General features: G+C 38.7%; 1 protein-coding gene across 1 annotated transcript in view; it reads right to left on the reverse strand.

Annotated features, from left to right (window-relative positions):
• Window positions 1-10653, reverse strand: part of LOC110466184 (two pore potassium channel protein sup-9-like) — a 127063-nt gene extending 116410 nt beyond the window's left edge. Inside the window, exon 1 of the mRNA XM_021522542.1 lies at window positions 10252-10653. The gene's annotated coding sequence lies outside the window, so the exon portion shown is untranslated. The remainder of the gene's footprint in view (window positions 1-10251) is intronic.
• Window positions 10654-21507: the final 10854 nt, after the last annotated feature.

Consider the following 21507-nt stretch of genomic DNA (forward strand, 5'->3'; position numbering starts at 1 on the left):
GTTGTGGTTTTTGTTGACACTTCGGTATTGTATTGTTGTTCTGTTTCAGACAGGGAAACCGTGGTGATTTGTTAACTGTGATGCAATACAAAAACAGTTATACTAATTACAGTAGGTGAGTTATGACAAGTCAGCTGTATTTTATCAACCAAACTATTTGTGACGGTTACGATAGCCACTTGGTTTGGTATCTAGACCATAGTATTACAATCAAAACTGTTTTTATATTTGCGTGTGGAAATATTCGCGTTGTGACTCTTTAAACTGATCGAGGTGCGAACAATTTATCATTGGTAATGACTTTTAAACCTATATATTGTAGATTTCTACGATCCATAAATGACCTAAGCTGTTAATAGGACGTTAAACAAAATAAAAGCAAACAAATATTTGCGTGTCGATATTTTTTGCGCTAATTTACGCAACGCATAAAGCAAACATTTTCACATTTACATATTATGTTTCGATTTTGATATGAAGAACGAGTCGATCACAGATATACAGCCAAACGTTTACTATAGCATCGATAAACAAAAACAAAATCCTTTGGTAAGCATTCATATTTACTTTTATCCCACCTGCCATAGTCATTATTATTATTGTGAATTTTATATTGAACAATGGATATTCTACAAAATGCGTGCAATGTATATGTTTATAACAGAAACGCAATGAAGAATTATAATACAACGTTTAATAACGTGAAGTGTACGTTTCGATACTATTGGTTGAAATATATGATACGTTATTTAAATATCTTTGATACTTATATTTTGGCTGAACAAAGATAACCGGCTGTTATAGAATCAAACAGAAATCCTATTACAGCCAGATTGTAATATATCCACTCGTTACACGACTTCCCCTAACAAATCACTGATATACGACCCTGTGTCTTAAATCCGATAGACGTAATGATAATGAAACTATTAATATCAGGAAAAAATATAAACACCAATCCATGAAAACGTGTCGCATATATAGAGGTGTTACACTACATGTGATATCGGGTTATCCGATTTAAGGAAATAAAGGTCAAATAATGTCAATATATTTAAATGTCCATCGGAACCAGATTTTCATGTTAAGTGTGTATATATATGGTCAATATGGCTATTGTTTGCCAAGCTACCATGCATACTAGTATATATACAGTATAGTTATAAATAACTTGCATGTATTTGACTGATATTTGTGAAAGAGAAGGCCTTAAAAGCCACATTTACAACGCAATACACGGGGACAAAATGACACAGCGTCACCACATAAGGACAAAAAATACCCTATTGTCAAAACACAAAGAAAAAATGTACAAAATAGAGTTAATACAAAAAGACGAAATACACCACGGTGGTGTCAACACACAAGACAAATAAAAGCGTCAATACACAAGTACGAATATACCACAATGTGAAACACAAGGACAATATACCAAATCGTCAAAACATAGCGCCTCAATATTCTAATTCGTCAGTACGAAAGCACAAATCATACCACATTGTCAATAAATAGTCAATACACAAGGAGATACTAAACCGTATCGCCAATACAAAAGGACAAAATGCGAATTCTAAGTCATCGTCTGCTGGAAAGCCGAACTACTCGGTAGTGCAACGGACGTAAAACAAATCAATCAATCAATCAATCAATCAACTCCATGTCTATACGAAAACCAACATGATAAAAAAAAAAAACCCAAAGTAAAGCAGATATAATGAACCTCTACTTCAGATGAACCCCTGAGCCTCGGAAGAGCAAGCCTTTCCTTAACACAGAAAATGCTTCTTATTTCAATATCAACAGGAGAATACAGGTTTATAACTCGAACTCAAAATTAATAGAACGATTTACAAGGACACATTTGAAAACGTACACGGGAAATAAGAATAAGACCAGGTGTTCCGGAAGGGAAAGCGTCGTCTGCTTCATCAAGGTTGCCCGCCATGTAAATTAATTAATATCAAAGTATCGTCACGCATTCGCATAGAGAGCTCGGGTATTGACAAAAGACGACAAGTGTCACCAATGAACACATTCAAAGAAACAGCAACAGACCGATACATTTAACAACGGTATTTCATATTTCATATAATACATGTAACTTTCTGATGATTTGGTTGATTTAGTGTCATATAGTTGTAAAAGGTAATATTTAATGACAATCACAACCCAAAAACGCACAGAGCATAACTGAATATGTTTTATTGACGAAAATTGGGGACACAATTTCTGTGTTGAGGTATTATGGTTAAGTTACAGTCCGAATAAAATCAACCTGTAAAGTTGAGCTGAAATTACCTTCTATATACGTGGCCTAATAAATTTGATACATATCTTTTAATTAGTATTAGAACATAAATAGATAACAAAAACACAAACCAAAACAAAACCAGAAATCAACCGCAACAATCTTTGCCATATCACTAGAAAATGTGGATTTTAGCTATACATTATGTAGGGCTGTTTCTGGTCCATTGAAACGACAAGAGAGCATTTGTCAGAGTCTGGTTTAATATTTATAGTTAAGCTACTAGAGCATGACCATGATCATGATAGCATATATCCATATATGGTGGTGTTTGTCTAGGATTAGATTGTACCGTTCACTAGTACATTGCCATGATTCATATTTCATGTGTGTATGTTAGTGTTTATAAAACAGATTCATTTGTGATTTTAAGATACTAAACAATGTACACGTAATAAGTAACACAATGAACGATGACGCTGTAAAGAACCACAAGTTTAGTAAGACATTGTATATAGTGACACATTGTATATAGTGACACATGGTATATATATATAGTGACACATTGTATAGTGTGACACATTGTATATATATAGTGACACATTGTATAAAGTAACACATTGTATACATATATAGTGACACATTTTATCTAGTGACACATTGTATATAGTGACACATTGTATATAGTGACACATTGTATATATATAGTGACACATTGTATATAGTGACACATTGTATATATATATAGTGACACATTGTATATAGTGGCACATTGTATATAGTGACACATTGTATATAGTGGCACTCGTTTTGCTACATGTATTATATAGTAAACACAAACTCGTGTATTGGTAACAAATATTTAGTGACACATTGTATATAGTGAAACATTGTATAGTATGACACATTGTATATATATATAGTGACACATTGTATATAGTAACACATTGTATACATATTTAGTGGCACATTTTATCTAGTGACACATTTTATCTAGTGACACATTGTATATAGTGACACAATGTATAGTGTGACACATTGTATATATATATATAGTGACACATTGTAAATCGTGACGCATTGTATATATATATATAGTGACACATTGTATAAAGTAACACATTGTATATGGTAGCACATTATATATATATATAGTAACACATTGTACAATGTATCTAGTGACACATTGTATCTAGTGACACATTGTATATGTGTATATGTAGTAGGTTTGTGACTCTATAGGGAGACGGGACATAGTGACACATTGTATAAAGTAACACATTGTATATGGTAGCACATTGTGTATATATATAGTGACACATTGTATATGGTAGCACATTATATATATATATAGTAACACATTGTACAATGTATCTAGTGACACATTGTATCTAGTGACACATTGTATATATATAGTGACACATTTTATATATATAGTGACACATTTTATCTAGTGACACATTGTATGCTACATGTAATCGCAACTCGTGTACTGACACGATCATTTCCAGAGTAAATGATTGTATTACAATAACCTATGTGTATTAAATACACTGTATAATCCATGTCTTGTTATTTTGTATATTACATGTACATATGCATACGCCGTAATGTCTAGTTATCAAGTATAAGTCATTATGTCTAATTACCTTGAGTTATGTACAAAACATCATGTATAGCTATCTTGTAGATGATATAAACACCATGTATATGATATATATAGATGACAGACGTTAATGAACCCATAAGGGGTGTTTTTGATTAATTATTGATGTACTTTATACATTATAATCGATTCTTTTCCAATAATATTTGCTCAGTTTTCATAGATAGATTACATTTACTGTTCTAATACAAGTTGATATTTCTGGCGCGTGGTTCTATAAATAGACTGAACAGCAGAATGAATATCGCGTAGACTATTGAACAGGAGTCATTGTACTCTAATGGGATACTGTGGTATTTTTGCTTAGATTGTGTGAAAATCAACGATTTTTTGCAAGAAAACAAAGAATTATATTTGAAATATGAAATCCAAATGCTTAGCATGGCACGTTAACTAGTAAATAGATCTTTATTATAATTATTTTCAGCCTCATATTGTCCACAAAATCATAAACAGCAGCAAACAAACTCGAAATGTAGTTACATTATAGCATTATTAGTGAAACAGTCACACATGGAAACACCCTCCTCAATTACGTGCAGTTAATTGACATAATAAACGTATCAATTAGAGAAAATGCATTCATTGAACCTAATTCTTTGTATTGCATGCCACTATCTTCCGTAGCTTTCCAAGGAGTGTCCCGTTTCAGGTTCATGTGGAGGTATGTTCCATTGTTTGTGTACCTTGTATAAATGTAAATATCTGTCTATATCGTTACCCAGTATATCTGTTCACCTCCACACGTGTCTGTTTGTAAACAATAGTATCGGTAAATAAAACCTCAGTAATTGTTAACATTTCCAATGTAAATATATAGCGATATAGCCGTAATACCTTTCTGTATTGTATATTGACAAAGAGAGACGAGCAAGCTTAGCGTGCTTCGATTCAAAATCCGCCCATTACACGATTTGCTTTCTTTTAAATTATATGGAAAAAAATATAATAACACTATTATTCAAGCAAATGTATCCGACAGCTGAACAAAATTGACAAAAAGTAAATGAAACAGAAATGTGGGCATGTGTTGGGACCTGTAGGGTATATGAAGTAGGAATGTGACTCTATAGAGAGACTGGACCTGTAGGGTATATGTAGTAGGTATGTGAATATATAGGGAGACTGGACCTGTATGGTATATGTAGTAGGTATGTGACTCTATAGGGAGACTGGACCTGTAGGGTATATGTAGTAGGTATGTGTCTCTACAGAGAGACTGGACCTGTAGGGTATATGTAGTAGGTATGTGACTCTATAGAGAGACTGGACCTGTAGGGTATATGTAGTAGGTATGTGACTCTATAGGGAGACTGGACCTGTAGGGTATATGTAGTAGGTATGTGACTCTATAGGGAGACTGGACCTGTAGGGTATATGTAGTAGGTATGTGACTCTATAGGGAGACTGGACCTGTAGGGTATATGTAGTAGGTATGTGACTCTATAGGGAGACTGGACCTGTAGGGTATATGTAGTAGGTATGTGACTCTATAGGGAGACTGGACCTGTAGGGTATATGTAGTAGGTATGTGACTCTATAGGGAGACTGGACCTGTAGGGTATATGTAGTAGGTATGTGACTCTATAGGGAGACTGGACCTGTAGGGTATATGTAGTAGGTATGTGACTCTATAGGGAGACTGGACCTGTAGGGTATATGTAGTAGGTATGTGACTCTATAGGGAGACTGGACCTGTAGGGTATATGTAGTAGGTATGTGACTCTATAGGGAGACTGGACCTGTAGGGTATATGTAGTAGGTATGTGACTCTATAGGGAGACTGGACCTGTAGGGTATATGTAGTAGGTATGTGACTCTATAGGGAGACTGGACCTGTAGGGTATATGTAGTAGGTATGTGACTCTATAGGGAGACTGGACCTGTAGGGTATATGTAGTAGGTATGTGACTCTATAGGGAGACTGGACCTGTAGGGTATATGTAGTAGGTATGTGACTCTATAGGGAGACTGGACCTGTAGGGTATATGTAGTAGGTATGTGACTCTATAGGGAGACTGGACCTGTAGGGTATATGTAGTAGGTATGTGACTCTATAGGGAGACTGGACCTGTAGGGTATATGTAGTAGGTATGTGACTCTATAGGGAGACTGGACCTGTAGGGTATATGTAGTAGGTATGTGACTCTATAGGGAGACTGGACCTGTAGGGTATATGTAGTAGGTATGTGACTCTATAGGGAGACTGGACCTGTAGGGTATATGTAGTAGGTATGTGACTCTATAGGGAGACTGGACCTGTAGGGTATATGTAGTAGGTATGTGACTCTATAGGGAGACTGGACCTGTAGGGTATATGTAGTAGGTATGTGACTCTATAGGGAGACTGGACCTGTAGGGTATATGTAGTAGGTATGTGACTCTATAGGGAGACTGGACCTGTAGGGTATATGTAGTAGGTATGTGACTCTATAGGGAGACTGGACCTGTAGGGTATATGTAGTAGGTATGTGACTCTATAGGGAGACTGGACCTGTAGGGTATATGTAGTAGGTATGTGACTCTATAGGGAGACTGGACCTGTAGGGTATATGTAGTAGGTATGTGACTCTATAGGGAGACTGGACCTGTAGGGTATATGTAGTAGGTATGTGACTCTATAGGGAGACTGGACCTGTAGGGTATATGTAGTAGGTATGTGACTCTATAGGGAGACTGGACCTGTAGGGTATATGTAGTAGGTATGTGACTCTATAGGGAGACTGGACCTGTAGGGTATATGTAGTAGGTATGTGACTCTATAGGGAGACTGGACCTGTAGGGTATATGTAGTAGGTATGTGACTCTATAGGGAGACTGGACCTGTAGGGTATATGTAGTAGGTATGTGACTCTATAGGGAGACTGGACCTGTAGGGTATATGTAGTAGGTATGTGACTCTATAGGGAGACTGGACCTGTAGGGTATATGTAGTAGGTATGTGACTCTATAGGGAGACTGGACCTGTAGGGTATATGTAGTAGGTATGTGACTCTATAGGGAGACTGGACCTGTAGGGTATATGTAGTAGGTATGTGACTCTATAGGGAGACTGGACCTGTAGGGTATATGTAGTAGGTATGTGACTCTATAGGGAGACTGGACCTGTAGGGTATATGTAGTAGGTATGTGACTCTATAGGGAGACTGGACCTGTAGGGTATATGTAGTAGGTATGTGACTCTATAGGGAGACTGGACCTGTAGGGTATATGTAGTAGGTATGTGACTCTATAGGGAGACTGGACCTGTAGGGTATATGTAGTAGGTATGTGACTCTATAGGGAGACTGGACCTGTAGGGTATATGTAGTAGGTATGTGACTCTATAGGGAGACTGGACCTGTAGGGTATATGTAGTAGGTATGTGACTCTATAGGGAGACTGGACCTGTAGGGTATATGTAGTAGGTATGTGACTCTATAGGGAGACTGGACCTGTAGGGTATATGTAGTAGGTATGTGACTCTATAGGGAGACTGGACCTGTAGGGTATATGTAGTAGGTATGTGACTCTATAGGGAGACTGGACCTGTAGGGTATATGTAGTAGGTATGTGACTCTATAGGGAGACTGGACCTGTAGGGTATATGTAGTAGGTATGTGACTCTATAGGGAGACTGGACCTGTAGGGTATATGTAGTAGGTATGTGACTCTATAGGGAGACTGGACCTGTAGGGTATATGTAGTAGGTATGTGACTCTATAGGGAGACTGGACCTGTAGGGTATATGTAGTAGGTATGTGACTCTATAGGGAGACTGGACCTGTAGGGTATATGTAGTAGGTATGTGACTCTATAGGGAGACTGGACCTGTAGGGTATATGTAGTAGGTATGTGACTCTATAGGGAGACTGGACCTGTAGGGTATATGTAGTAGGTATGTGACTCTATAGGGAGACTGGACCTGTAGGGTATATGTAGTAGGTATGTGACTCTATAGGGAGACTGGACCTGTAGGGTATATGTAGTAGGTATGTGACTCTATAGGGAGACTGGACCTGTAGGGTATATGTAGTAGGTATGTGACTCTATAGGGAGACTGGACCTGTAGGGTATATGTAGTAGGTATGTGACTCTATAGGGAGACTGGACCTGTAGGGTATATGTAGTAGGTATGTGACTCTATAGGGAGACTGGACCTGTAGGGTATATGTAGTAGGTATGTGACTCTATAGGGAGACTGGACCTGTAGGGTATATGTAGTAGGTATGTGACTCTATAGGGAGACTGGACCTGTAGGGTATATGTAGTAGGTATGTGACTCTATAGGGAGACTGGACCTGTAGGGTATATGTAGTAGGTATGTGACTCTATAGGGAGACTGGACCTGTAGGGTATATGTAGTAGGTATGTGACTCTATAGGGAGACTGGACCTGTAGGGTATATGTAGTAGGTATGTGACTCTATAGGGAGACTGGACCTGTAGGGTATATGTAGTAGGTATGTGACTCTATAGGGAGACTGGACCTGTAGGGTATATGTAGTAGGTATGTGACTCTATAGGGAGACTGGACCTGTAGGGTATATGTAGTAGGTATGTGACTCTATAGGGAGACTGGACCTGTAGGGTATATGTAGTAGGTATGTGACTCTATAGGGAGACTGGACCTGTAGGGTATATGTAGTAGGTATGTGACTCTATAGGGAGACTGGACCTGTAGGGTATATGTAGTAGGTATGTGACTCTATAGGGAGACTGGACCTGTAGGGTATATGTAGTAGGTATGTGACTCTATAGGGAGACTGGACCTGTAGGGTATATGTAGTAGGTATGTGACTCTATAGGGAGACTGGACCTGTAGGGTATATGTAGTAGGTATGTGACTCTATAGGGAGACTGGACCTGTAGGGTATATGTAGTAGGTATGTGACTCTATAGGGAGACTGGACCTGTAGGGTATATGTAGTAGGTATGTGACTCTATAGGGAGACTGGACCTGTAGGGTATATGTAGTAGGTATGTGACTCTATAGGGAGACTGGACCTGTAGGGTACATGTATATGTAGTAGATACGTGACCCTATAGAGAGACTGGACCTGTAGTGTATATGTAGTAGGTTTGTGACTCTATAGGGAGACGGGACCTGTAGGGGATATGTTGTAGGTATGTGACTCAATAGAGAGACTGGACGTGTAGGGTATATGTAGTAGGTCTGTGACTATATATATGGATACTATTCCAAACAGAAGATGTACACTATGATACATAATTTAGATACGTGACTCAATAGGGAGACTGGACCTGGAGGGTATATGTAGTATGTATATGTGACTCTATAGCGAGACTGGATTTGTAGGGTCTATGTAGTAGGTATGTAACTCTATAGAGAGACTGGACCTGTAGGGTATATGTAGTAGGTATGTGACTATATATATGGAGACTATTCCAAACAGAAGATGTACACTATGATACATAATTACGTTCCACACAAACACTTTGGTCCATAATCACTATTCACACAGACAATACACACTCTGATACATAACTACGTTCCACACAGACACTAATTAAACTCTTTGATACATAATCACGTTCCATACAGACACACAGACTCTGAATAGTAAGATGTTATTTATTTCCACCAGAGACGTCTACAGTTTTACTGGTTACGGCTTGTTGTACGTCTCTGATTCCACAGTGATTCTTAACGTTTTAAGGAATCAGTTATGGATTTATACTATGTGCAGTCGAGTTATATATTTATCCAACTCTGTTTGGCAGCATCATCTTGGCACAGACTGAGTGTTCTGATATGTGCACCTGTAAGTTGTCATGTACGTACATGTATGGTATATATATGCATGTCTACTAGACAGGGTATTGTTTGGATAAATGACAATCGAAACATACTTTATGCATATTCATACGTTTATCAGTTGTCAAACGCTCAAGGCTCCTTTTTTTCAACTTGTATATTAATAACCAAACAGACACCTGTTGTATAATATGTAACAACACAGGTGTACTACATCAATAACTAAACATGGACAAAATAAGGTATGGCACTTGTATAACAGCTGTTTTCGTGACATGTGTGTGTTTCAGCGTGGACACATATGGTACCCAGTGCCAATACATGGTGGTTCGGAGCTGGAAGATAGCCACACGTGTCGCGTGCTGTCTGAGAATTATACGACATCTAGTACACACCGACTCCAGGGCTTCTAGGGCATACGATGATCAATTCGAAGTAAAACATCCTCGCCATCAATATCTCTGCCGAGTACTATATTTCACACGCGCAATCTCATCAGACGACACACGCGGGAAACCTAAGCACATGTACACAATGTAGTAATACCAATGAACGTAAGGTAATATATCAAAATACTCACTTGTTTGATGGCTGGTCTCCGGTCTCTTAGAGGTTACCCGGATGTTGGGGTAACTGCACTGTAATTGCGATGACGATGAATAGTTTTGTAGTGTCTAAAATCATTTTTAATTCTTCCCTTTAGTATCGATCCTCGGCGTTTGTGTGTGTGTGTGTGTGTAGCACATGGTCTACATATAATACCGCAATATTAGACACGTCTCTCACTATAGCTCTACTCTGGAACACCCATCCGCATTCCGGAATAATAAAGAATCGAAATATCCAACGGAAAACATAATATCACAACACACATATATAAATATAATAAACCAAACGCCTTCACGTGACGAATTTTCCGGAACTGCCTTCAGTCGTTAGTACATTATTAGAGAGGAGAGGATGTCGTCTGGTTATACTACGAAGCTAGTAGTGCTTGTCGAGTATGGACCAGAGCATCTACGACTGCGCGTCGGGCTACAAAATCGATAGCGTGGAAAGGCCAGCCATCTCGCACACAGGCAGACGACACAAACTTGGTGATCGGGATTATTACCATTGTGAAATCTATGAGTTTATTTATGTATATAGATGGAGAACGATGTGATTAAATTGACATCTGTTTGACACCAAATGAATCCACAGTTGTGTGTCAACACGTTGTCTGCCAGTCTTTTAACATAAAACTACTATACACGTAGGTAAACAATGGTCCATTGTTTACTACTGTATGCTTACGATAAACAGGCGGTGATTTCCAAACAGCTTTTTTCCAATTTGTTTTCCTGAATCCAAAACATGACATACATTGTAAATTGAAAACACATGGGTGTCAAGTATTAACTAAAGGGACCACAATGAACGTTGTTCCACTACAAGAACTACTTTTGCTGTTGTAATTGTAATTTGTAAACGCTATCGCTCTTTTTCTATTAATTTAACAAATGAATGTTTATTGCATCAACAAACTAGAATTGGACAGAAGTACATGTATAAGACATGTTTTTGTCCCCGGGGCCATGACCTGCTATTTGATCACCCCTATACACACGTTATTCAGAAAACCTCGTCGTGAGTAAGAATTTCCTTTGATAAAAAAAACCCATGCCCTAATAAATTGTTTTCAGAAAACATCAAAATAAATATTTTAAGTCGATTAATTAATTGTTTGGGCTATAAAAAATCGATCAACACAGATTCGCACGGGAAAACATGGCTGCTTCTTCGTTTACTCTCGATGTCTACATAGAAAGATTACAACAAAGAGGGAAATAATTGTACAATGTATTGGTTTGGTAAATCTTCTGTTTAATATAAAACCATTTTCGCTTCCTTTATGTAATTAATCAGAAGACCAAACTTCCGCTCTAAATAAATTGTTTGTGCATAACATAATATAAAAGTGAGATATATGATCATATTTTAAACATTGCGATAGACATAGCACTACTTATATATCTCGACCTTATATGAAACGGCATCTTGAACAAAAACAATAGGAACTGCATCGTACAACCATTCAAATGTTGGAACTTTCAACAGGAGCAATTCTTTAAAGGCAACAATAAGAATGTAGGTATGTATAAAATGAGAATCCTATAGCTCATTGTCTTGCCTGAGTTTTGCACAAGTTCAATCAAAATTTCCTTCCGACCTGTCTGTTTGTTGAGCAACTAATTAAAAATATTTAAATATATATAAAAAAAAAAAAACTTTATAAGAATGAAGGTATGTATATGATGGAAGTGTCTTGCGGATTATTGCACAAAGTACAAGTGATCCGGAATATTCAGGACTCGCACAACTAAATCAGCCAATCGGACGTGAAAAGGTTGGGGTCACCACGAACACGTGGGTATTCTCCGGGTACTCCGGTTTCCTCCTACACTAAGACCCCCCACGCGCTAACATCCGGGCCAACAAGAATGATTGATATAAGTTGAAATAACTTTTTTCATAATTGTTGTTAAATAAATAGTTTATATTTAAATCAGCCAATCAGCAAGTGTTTCATACGTTTGTAGTTCCTATCTGAATTAAGTTCCGGTAATTACTGGGCCACTGAGGAAGTTTAATAAGGAACTGATGACAGATTTTTAGATAAATGAAATGTTCAGGTATTTAACTTTTGAAAAATGTATACTTTTGATATATTTTCGTGTCTGTGTGCGGATTTGCACAGGGGCAAAATGTCTGGGGACGTTTCTGTTTTGGGTCACCGGTTTTCATGTAAACTTCCGGTTGTTAACTTCTGGACGCTGTGACACTCCAATATGCCACTAAACCTACAGAAAAAAAAACATTTTGTAGCCTTTGCAAGGTATGTATTTATGAATCTAGACAGTTGTCACTGGTGTTGAACTTCAAATATTAAAGTTATTAGCTGAAATGTTTGGTAATAACATATAGTAAATGATTTAGTTGTGTGAGTCATTCATACCCTGCAAGTTTCAAGAAATAGTTTTTCTCACCAATTCTTACCAATACTACAACTCTGTTAGCTGATACAGCTGAAGGTTTTGCTTGAGGTCATTACAGTGTACTTAACCAGCCTAATTCGCTTAAGGTAACGGATAACAATACCATAAACTATATTACTACCTATTTGTCATAACAGTGGAAGAATGTTTGTGTTATTTTTATGTTTTCTTTCATGTTTCAAAAGTAATTTTTCATAAAAATAACATGCGGCTCATTTAACATGATTGTAATAGTGCGACATTCGAATGTTTGAATTAGAAATACGAAAACACAGAAAACCTGGAGCTTTAATTTTTCTTGGTGATAAATTTTAAATAATGCCGATTCTCTTTTTTAAACGTAGTTCAGTTTTCAAAATGACAAAGGTACGCCACTTCTTTTGTCGACTTGTGGGATTTTTTTTATTGCGGACGGCGCTCCATTTTTGTGTCTTTGTATTCATTATTTGTTAAAATGCCTTAAAACTTTGTACTTATAGAACATGCATTTTTGACACGCATATTGTTAAGAAAAATACATATAGCTGTACCTTTTTAGAAAATCGGAGCTTAAGTTTTTCTGCAATCATCCCAATAACATATGTTATTTCGCCCTTTTTCCGACCTTATCCCCTTACGTTCTATACTAGAACTAAATAATAATAAAAAGAAACACATTTCATTATCCTTTTTTTTTTCCTTTTAAAACACAAACAAGATTATCCATTGCAGGCGACAAAGGCATTTAAGTAAGCTCTCCTAGGCCTCTTTTATCCAAAATTAAAAAGGTTTTAGTATTAGATGACAACTTACTAATGAGCTTATACATTTTTTGAATATTTAACGAAGTATATTGTAAAAAAAGGTTTCCGATGTTAGTAAACTTTTACTCTGGACTGGTGAAGTTCTATATAGAGAAATACACTGTGTATGATAATTTCACGAAAACACAGTTGTTCACGTGATCCATGGGGACACCAGAGCTAATGGCCGTCTGAATACTAGGATTAAGTATAACCTGAGGCGTACATGTATGTGTCTGATAGAACATGATTAATTAACGAACACTTCAATATGTCAATGAAGTTGAGCATTATATCACAGACAGAATTATACAAGTAATTTCCAACAGCTGATCCGGCTGTATCCAAGGGCGCATGCAACGCTTCCCAGCGTTTGTCATTTGAACTATACCCGTACGCAAGTCCCTTAGACCAGACTTACGCTCAGCCACTTCGGCGTGACGTAACGAACGTGGTCAATATCTGGTACAATAACAATGTAATAAATTAATTATGATTATAATTAGTCGGATACGTCACAATTAAACCCGCCGGCCAAATGACAAATGAATCGGTTCCGTTTGTCACGGTTTATTTAGCACAGGTGATTTGTTTCGTGATTGGGAACTGTACCGATACGGTTAGTTGATCACATTCGTTGTGTTATATCGATCCGCTGTCCGTTATTAACTATGCACGGTAATCAGCGCCATCTGTCGGTAGGGATGACAATAACATCCTGTTGGTGTATTATCATTCGATAAGGCTTCCGGCGAGTTTCCAACACTTCAAATAGCATAAATAGCAAGCTTGATTAATTTTCATGAAATGGGAGAAAGCCGTACTTATTATTTTGCTGAAATAATATATTTGGTTTCGTTTTATTTGGAGCAGTAGTATTTTCACGGTATTAGATATAGAGAGTCGTGTCATTTTGGGCTGTGCTTGTTTTGCAATATTGGCGTTATAATTTACAAAGTCGGAAACACGCCCGTTTGATGGCGCTTTTGAATTTTCGTATACATGTATCTTCTTTTTTGATATTTCTATGACATTTCACCTAGATCTGTTAGTGACCTACACTTTACAACGTTGATGAACTAGATTCCTTTTGTTCATCATTGGGCGGTATATCAAAGTTAACAATTGGCGAGTATCTACATATCTACAAATAAAACTATTCTCTCCTTTGTTTTTATACTGGTTCATAAACATGTAGCACAACCAGTGAGATGTCTATGTATGTACTCCGCTAATTTCCGACAAATGACCAGCAAATCGTATGTACAAGTTTGGTTTAATTAGGTTTAATTTTGTTTAACGATTTATTAACTGCTAAGGTCATTTAAGGACGTGCCTCCATGTGTGTAGTGTATGTGTATATGGAGGAGACAGGGTATGTATCCTTCACTGGTCATTTGTCTTCAGTTAATCTACAAATTGGATAGGCAGGCACAAACCCCGAACTACCTAACGCATCTACTTCCCACTAAGGTGGGAGAAAACCGACATGCTCTTAGAAATAATAAAAACTGTAAATCATTTAAATCAGGGACGTATACTGTCTCTGTTTAAATGTACATTTAACGTTGAGATTATTACTGTTTGGAAATGAAAATCTGGCTTTGGATACAAATTGTGATGCATTCAAACAAGTGCAAACTTTTATTAGATCCAGTGGAAAAATTTAACATATTTCGATTATGAACCTGACTTTAAAATATGTTTTTTTTGTGTATTTGTATGTGTTACTGTACTTTAAAAAAATCGCTTCATACTACTATGAAGTGTAATTGACAATCTATATCATCATCTGTTGTTTTGAATTATTGTTGAAAGGTGATAACTTCATAAGTTGTAATAAATTGTGCCAAATCCTATTTTCCAATTTTGGTTAATAAAACATGTTTAAAGTCAAGTCTGAAGAAGGTGTACATATCGTTTTCATCATCGCACATCATACTGTGCCAAAAACATTTCACTGGATGTGCTATGTGGACCTCTATGCAATCTATACTTACCAATATGAATAAAACATGTAGAAATATTTGTTCCATCCTTCCTTTACATTTCAAATACTTATACCGTTTCACTTGATTCGGCGTACTGGTCTATGCAATCTTTAATTAGATAAAACAAAGAAAATAATCACAGGCGAAACATTAGATCCACGTCGCTTATAGGTCGACGGTGCAGGCAAGATTTTAAAGTAATAATTACCCTTATTGTCTGATAGTTGTAATGGACAGGATTCTAGGAGACACTTATAGATTATAATTGATGGATCTCCTTAAGGAATCACGCGAACTTTTGTTTCAATTGTTTTATAATTGGTAGTGATCGTTATTTTTTCCACCAAGACGCTGGATATATAGCTCAGTAATGTCAGGTTTATACGAAAGTGACAAGATTCCGCGCCAGTATTTTGAGCATGTTTTTCTTTTTAAGACATAAAATGATTAAGTTCGCCATTCAATAGTTGCGCCATGCGGGTCTGATATCGAAAAGGCGCCTATACATCTAACCAGGACGAGACTAATACAATGCAATAACACATATTCTTTTCGATACATCTATTCATAATAAGGGTCAGGCGCGTTGCTGGATTGTAAATAATGCGCATATAAATTTTGTCATCTAGCCCTCCACCCCCCATCCAAGGTAAAAAATTGCTCTAGAAGCTCAGTAGTGCTATCTAGTGGCTTATAAGGGCAATATGCTAGGGTTTAATTATTCGATAATTTTCAAGGATCCTTTAACGCAAAAGCAGGTGAACTGTTCTTGATATCATTAAAAAATAATTCATTCATTATTTTGAACCATTAATAATAAATATAAACTAAACAGTACATTTGATGATTTCAGATACGGATGTTACTGCTTACGCGCATGACTGGGTACAGCCAAAACGGGTTAAGCGCAATTCACTGTGTCATATTTTACTAAATCAGTTTGGCCGAGATGTCAATATTGTTTTATAATTAAAAGACATGTACAACTTTAAATTATGTCCATTCTTGTTTGATAAAATCAGGAGCGGATCACTAATGTATCTCTTGACTATTCCGTTAGTTATATTTATATACGGTACATTTACTGTGAAGGGCTCGATGACCGTTTATGAACTAGGGTCAACAAGTATGTCTGCTGCCGACATTGTAAGTAATCGATTTGGTCACAGCTTACCATTTTAGGAAGAAGATAATTACATATCTGCGCGACTTACATCAGGAAGTATACGTACTAACCGATAGGGTCATCACTCATATCTGGAACTGGAGCCTGATTGTTACTGGGAACGGGAGCCTGATTGTTACTGGGAACTGGAGCCTGATTGTTACTGGGAACGGGAATCGGATTGTTACTGAGGGAACTGGAGCCTGATTGTTACTGGGAACGGGAATCGGATTGTTACTGAGGGAACTGGAGCCTGATTGTTACTGGGAACGGGAATCTGATTGTTACTGGGAACGGGAGTCTGATTGTTACTGGGTACAGGAGCCTTATTGTTACTGGGAACTGGAGTCTGATTGGTACTGGGAACGGGAGTCTGATTGTTACTGGGTACAGGAGCCTTATTGTTACTGGGAACTGGAGTCTGATTGCTACTGGGAACTGGAGTCTGATTGTTACTGGGGACGGGAGTCTGATTGTTATTGGGAACTAGAGTCTGATTGTTACTGGGAACGGGAGCCTGATTGTTATTGGGAACTGGAGCCTGATTGTTACTGGGAACTAGAGTCTGATTGTTACTTGGAACTGGAGTCTGATTGTTACTTGGAACTGGAGGCTGATTGTTACTGGGAACTGGAGTCGGATTCTTACTGGGAACGGGAGTCTGATTGTTACTAGGAACTGGAGTCTGATTGGTACTGGGAACGGGAGTCTGATTGTTCCTGGGAACTGGAGCCTGATTGGTACTGGGAACGGGAGTCTGATTGTTCCTGGGAACTGGAGCCTGATTGGTACTGGGAACGGGAGTCTGATTGTTCCTGGGAACTGGAGCCTGATTGGTACTGGGAACGGGAGTCTGATTGTTCCTGGGAACTGGAGCCTGATTGGTACTGGGAACGGGAGGCTGATTGTTACTGGGAACTGGAGGCTGATTGTTACTAGGAACTGGAGTCTGATTGTTACTTGGAACTGGAGGCTGATTGTTACTGGGAACTAGAGTCTGATTGGTACTGGGAACGGGAGTCTGATTGTTACTAGGAACTGGAGTCTGATTGATACTGGGAACTGGAGTCTGATTGTTACTGGGGACGGGAGTCTGATTGTTATTGGGAACTGGAGTCGGATTGTTACTTGGAACTGAAGGCTGATTGTTACTGGGAACTGGGGTCTGATTGTTACTGGGACCTGGAGCCTTATTGTTACTGGGAACTGGAGTCTGATTGCTACTGGGAACTGGAGTCTGATTGTTACTAGGAACTGGAGTCGGATTGTTACTAGGAACTTGACTCTGATTGTTACTGGGAACTGGAGTCTGATTGTTACTAGGAACTGGAGTCGGATTGTTACTAGGAACTGTACTCTGATTGTTACTGGGAACTGGAGGCTGATTGTTACTGGGAACTGGAGGCTGATTGTTACTAGGAACTGGAGTCGGATTGTTACTGGGAACTAGAGTCTGATTGTTACTGGGAACGGGGGTCTGATTGTTACTGGGAACTGGAGTCTGATTGTTACTAGGAACTGGACTCTGATTGTTACTGGGAACTGGAGTCTGATTGTTACCGGGAACGGGAGTCTGATTGTTACTAGGAACTGGAGTCTGATTGTTACTTCGAACTGGAGGCTGATTGTTACTGGGAACTAGAGTCTGATTGTTACTGGGAACCGGAGTCTGATTGTTACTGGGAACTGGAGTCTGATTGTTACTGGGAACTGGAGTCTGATTGTTACTGGGAACGGGAGTCTGATTGTTACTTGGAACTGGAGTTTGATTGTTACTGGGAACTGGAGTGCGATTGTTACTGGGACTGGAGTCTGATTGTTACTAGGAACTGGACTCTGATTGTTACTGGGAACTGGAGTCTGATTGTTACCGGGAACGGGAGTCTGATTGTTACTAGGAACTGGAGTCTGATTGTTACTGAGAACTAGAGTCGGATTGTTACTGGGACCTGGAGTCTGATTGTTACTGGGAACTGGAGTCTGATTGTTACTTGGAACTGGAGTCTGATTGTTACTTGGAACTGGAGTTTGATTGTTACTGGGAATTGGAGTGCGATTGTTACTGGGACTGGAGTCTGATTGTTACTAGTTTTTCGGAACACGAGCCTGATTATGAATTGGATTTTGGCCTCATTGTTACTGGGAACTGGAGTCTGATTGTTATTCGGAACACGAGCCTGATTATGAATTGGATTTTGGCCTCATTGTTAATGGGAACTGGAGTCTGATTTTTATTCGGAACACGAGCCTGATTATGAATTGTAGTTTGGCCTGATTGTTACTGGGAACTGGAGTCTGATTGTTATTCGGAACACGAGGCTGATTATTTATTGGAGTTTGGCCTGATTGTTACTGGGAACGGGAATCGGATTGTTACTGAGAAAACTAGCCAGGTTGCTACTAGGATCAGGAGTCGGATGGTTACTTGGAAAAGCAGTCCTATTGTTTCATGGACCAGGACTCGGCTTGTTACTTGGAGCAGGACCCGATTGTAACGTAGAACAAAATTCGTATTAATAATGGGGAACACAAACTTGATTGTTAGTTTGAGTAGGAACCTGATTGTGACGTTGACGAAGAGCCCTGTTAAAGGAAAGTAGCCTGATTATTACCTGGAACAAGATTGTTATGTTGAGTAAGAACCTCATTGTTACTTGGACTAGAAACACGATTGTTAAAGGAAGAGAAACACGATTGCTTCATGGAACAGGAATATAATTGTTACTAAGATCAGGAACACTATTGTTACAGGGAACTTGAACACGTTTGTTACAGGGAACAGGAATACAATTGATACTAGGACCAGGAACACGTTTTCTACAGAAAACAGGAACACGTTTGCTACAGAGAACAGGAACACGTTTGTGACAAAGAACAGGAACACGTTTGCTACAAAGAACAGGAACACGTTTGCTAAGAAGAACAGGAACACGTTTGTTGCAGAGAACAGGAACACGTTTGCTACAGAGAACGGCAACACGTTTGCTGCAGAGAACAGGGACACGTTTGCTACAGAAAACAGGAACACGTTTGCTACAGAGAACAGGAACACGTTTGCTACAAAGAACAGAAACACGTTTGTCACAGAGAACAGGAACACGTTTGCTACAGAGAACAGGGACACGTTTGCTACAGAGAACAGGAACACGTTTGTTACAGAGAACATGAACACGTTTGCTACAAAGAACAGGAACACGTTTGCTACAGAGAACAGGAACACGTTTGCTACAGAGAACAGGAACACGTTTGCTACAGAGAACAGGGACACGTTTGCTACAGGGAACAGGAACACGTTTGTTACAGAGAACAGGGACACGTTTGCTACAGAGAACAGGGACACGTTTGCTACAGGGAACAGGAACACGTTTGCTACAGAGAACAGGAACACGTTTGCTACAGAGAACAGGAACACGTTTGTTACAGAGAACAGGAAAACGTTTGCTACAGAGAACAGGGACACGTTTGCTACAGGGAACAGGAACACGTTTGCTACAGAGAACAGGGACACGTTTGCTACAGAGAACAGGAACACGTTTGTTACAGAGAACAGGAACACGTTTGCTACAGAGAACAGGGACACGTTTGCTACAGGGAACAGGAACACGTTTGTTACAGAGAACAGGGACACGTTTGCTACAGAGAACAGGGACACGTTTGCTACAGGGAACAGGAACACGTTTGCTACAGAGAACAGGAACACGTTTGTTACAGAGAACGGGAACACCATTGTTACATGGAACAGGAACACCATCGTAAAATGGGAGAAAACCAAGTTTGTTACTGGGAACAGTCATAGAAAGCTGGCGATGGGAATCACACGACTCACCACTTGTAAAGTAACACAGCACGTTATCAGTTTTGTCGACCATTAAAAGTACAGCCATACCCTGTTTCAGCACGCGATTCTGGAATTAGAAAATTTGTGTGTTTAATGATGGCGATTCAAACTGCTTTTCAAGCAAACACATTTGAGTTTAGGAGATTGCGGAAGCTTGCTTTTAATCATTACGGTATCTTGTGTGCGACAAACGGATCTTTCTTGGCAGCACTTATGGAAACGTAAAAAGCAGCCGTCAAAAACGTTTGGCATTACACAACAAATAACGGCGAACATTGTCACGAACCCGGAGAGAGTAGCTTTAAATCCACGTTCAGCATAGTCATACATTGTACACGAGCCCTATTAGAGTAGCTCTAAATCTTATTTCAGTGTCGCCATACACTGTACACGAACCCTAGGAAAGTAGCTCTAATTCCACGTTCAGTGTGGCCATATATTGTCACGAACGCGAGTAGTACACGAACCCTAGTAGAGAAGCTCTAAATATTATTTCAGTGTCACCATATATTGCACACGAACCCTGGAAGAGAAACTCTAAATCCACGTTCAGCATCTGCATACACTGTACACGAACCCTGGGAGAGTAGCTCTAAATCCACGTTCAGCATCTCGATACACTGTACACGAACCTTAGGAGAGTAGCTCTAAATCCACGTTCAGCATCTCCATACACTGTACACTAACTCTAGGAGAGTAGCTCTAAATCTTATTTCAGTGTCGCCATACACTGTACACGAACCCTAGGAAAGTAGCTCTAAATCCACGTTCAGCATCTCCATACACTGTACACGAACTCTGGAAGATTAGCTCTAAATCCACGTTCAGCATCTCCATACACTGTACACGAACCCTGAGAGAGTAGCTCTAAATCCATGTTCAGCATCTGCATACACTGTACACGAACCCTGGGAGAGTAGCTCTAAATCCACGTTCTGCATCTCCATACACTGTACACGAACCTTAGGAGAGTAGCTCTAAATCCACGTTCAGCATCTACATACACTGTACACGAACCTTAG

The sequence above is a fragment of the Mizuhopecten yessoensis genome, unplaced genomic scaffold (genome assembly GCF_002113885.1).
Source record: "Mizuhopecten yessoensis strain PY_sf001 unplaced genomic scaffold, ASM211388v2 scaffold11123, whole genome shotgun sequence".
NCBI lineage: Eukaryota > Metazoa > Mollusca > Bivalvia > Pectinida > Pectinidae > Mizuhopecten > Mizuhopecten yessoensis.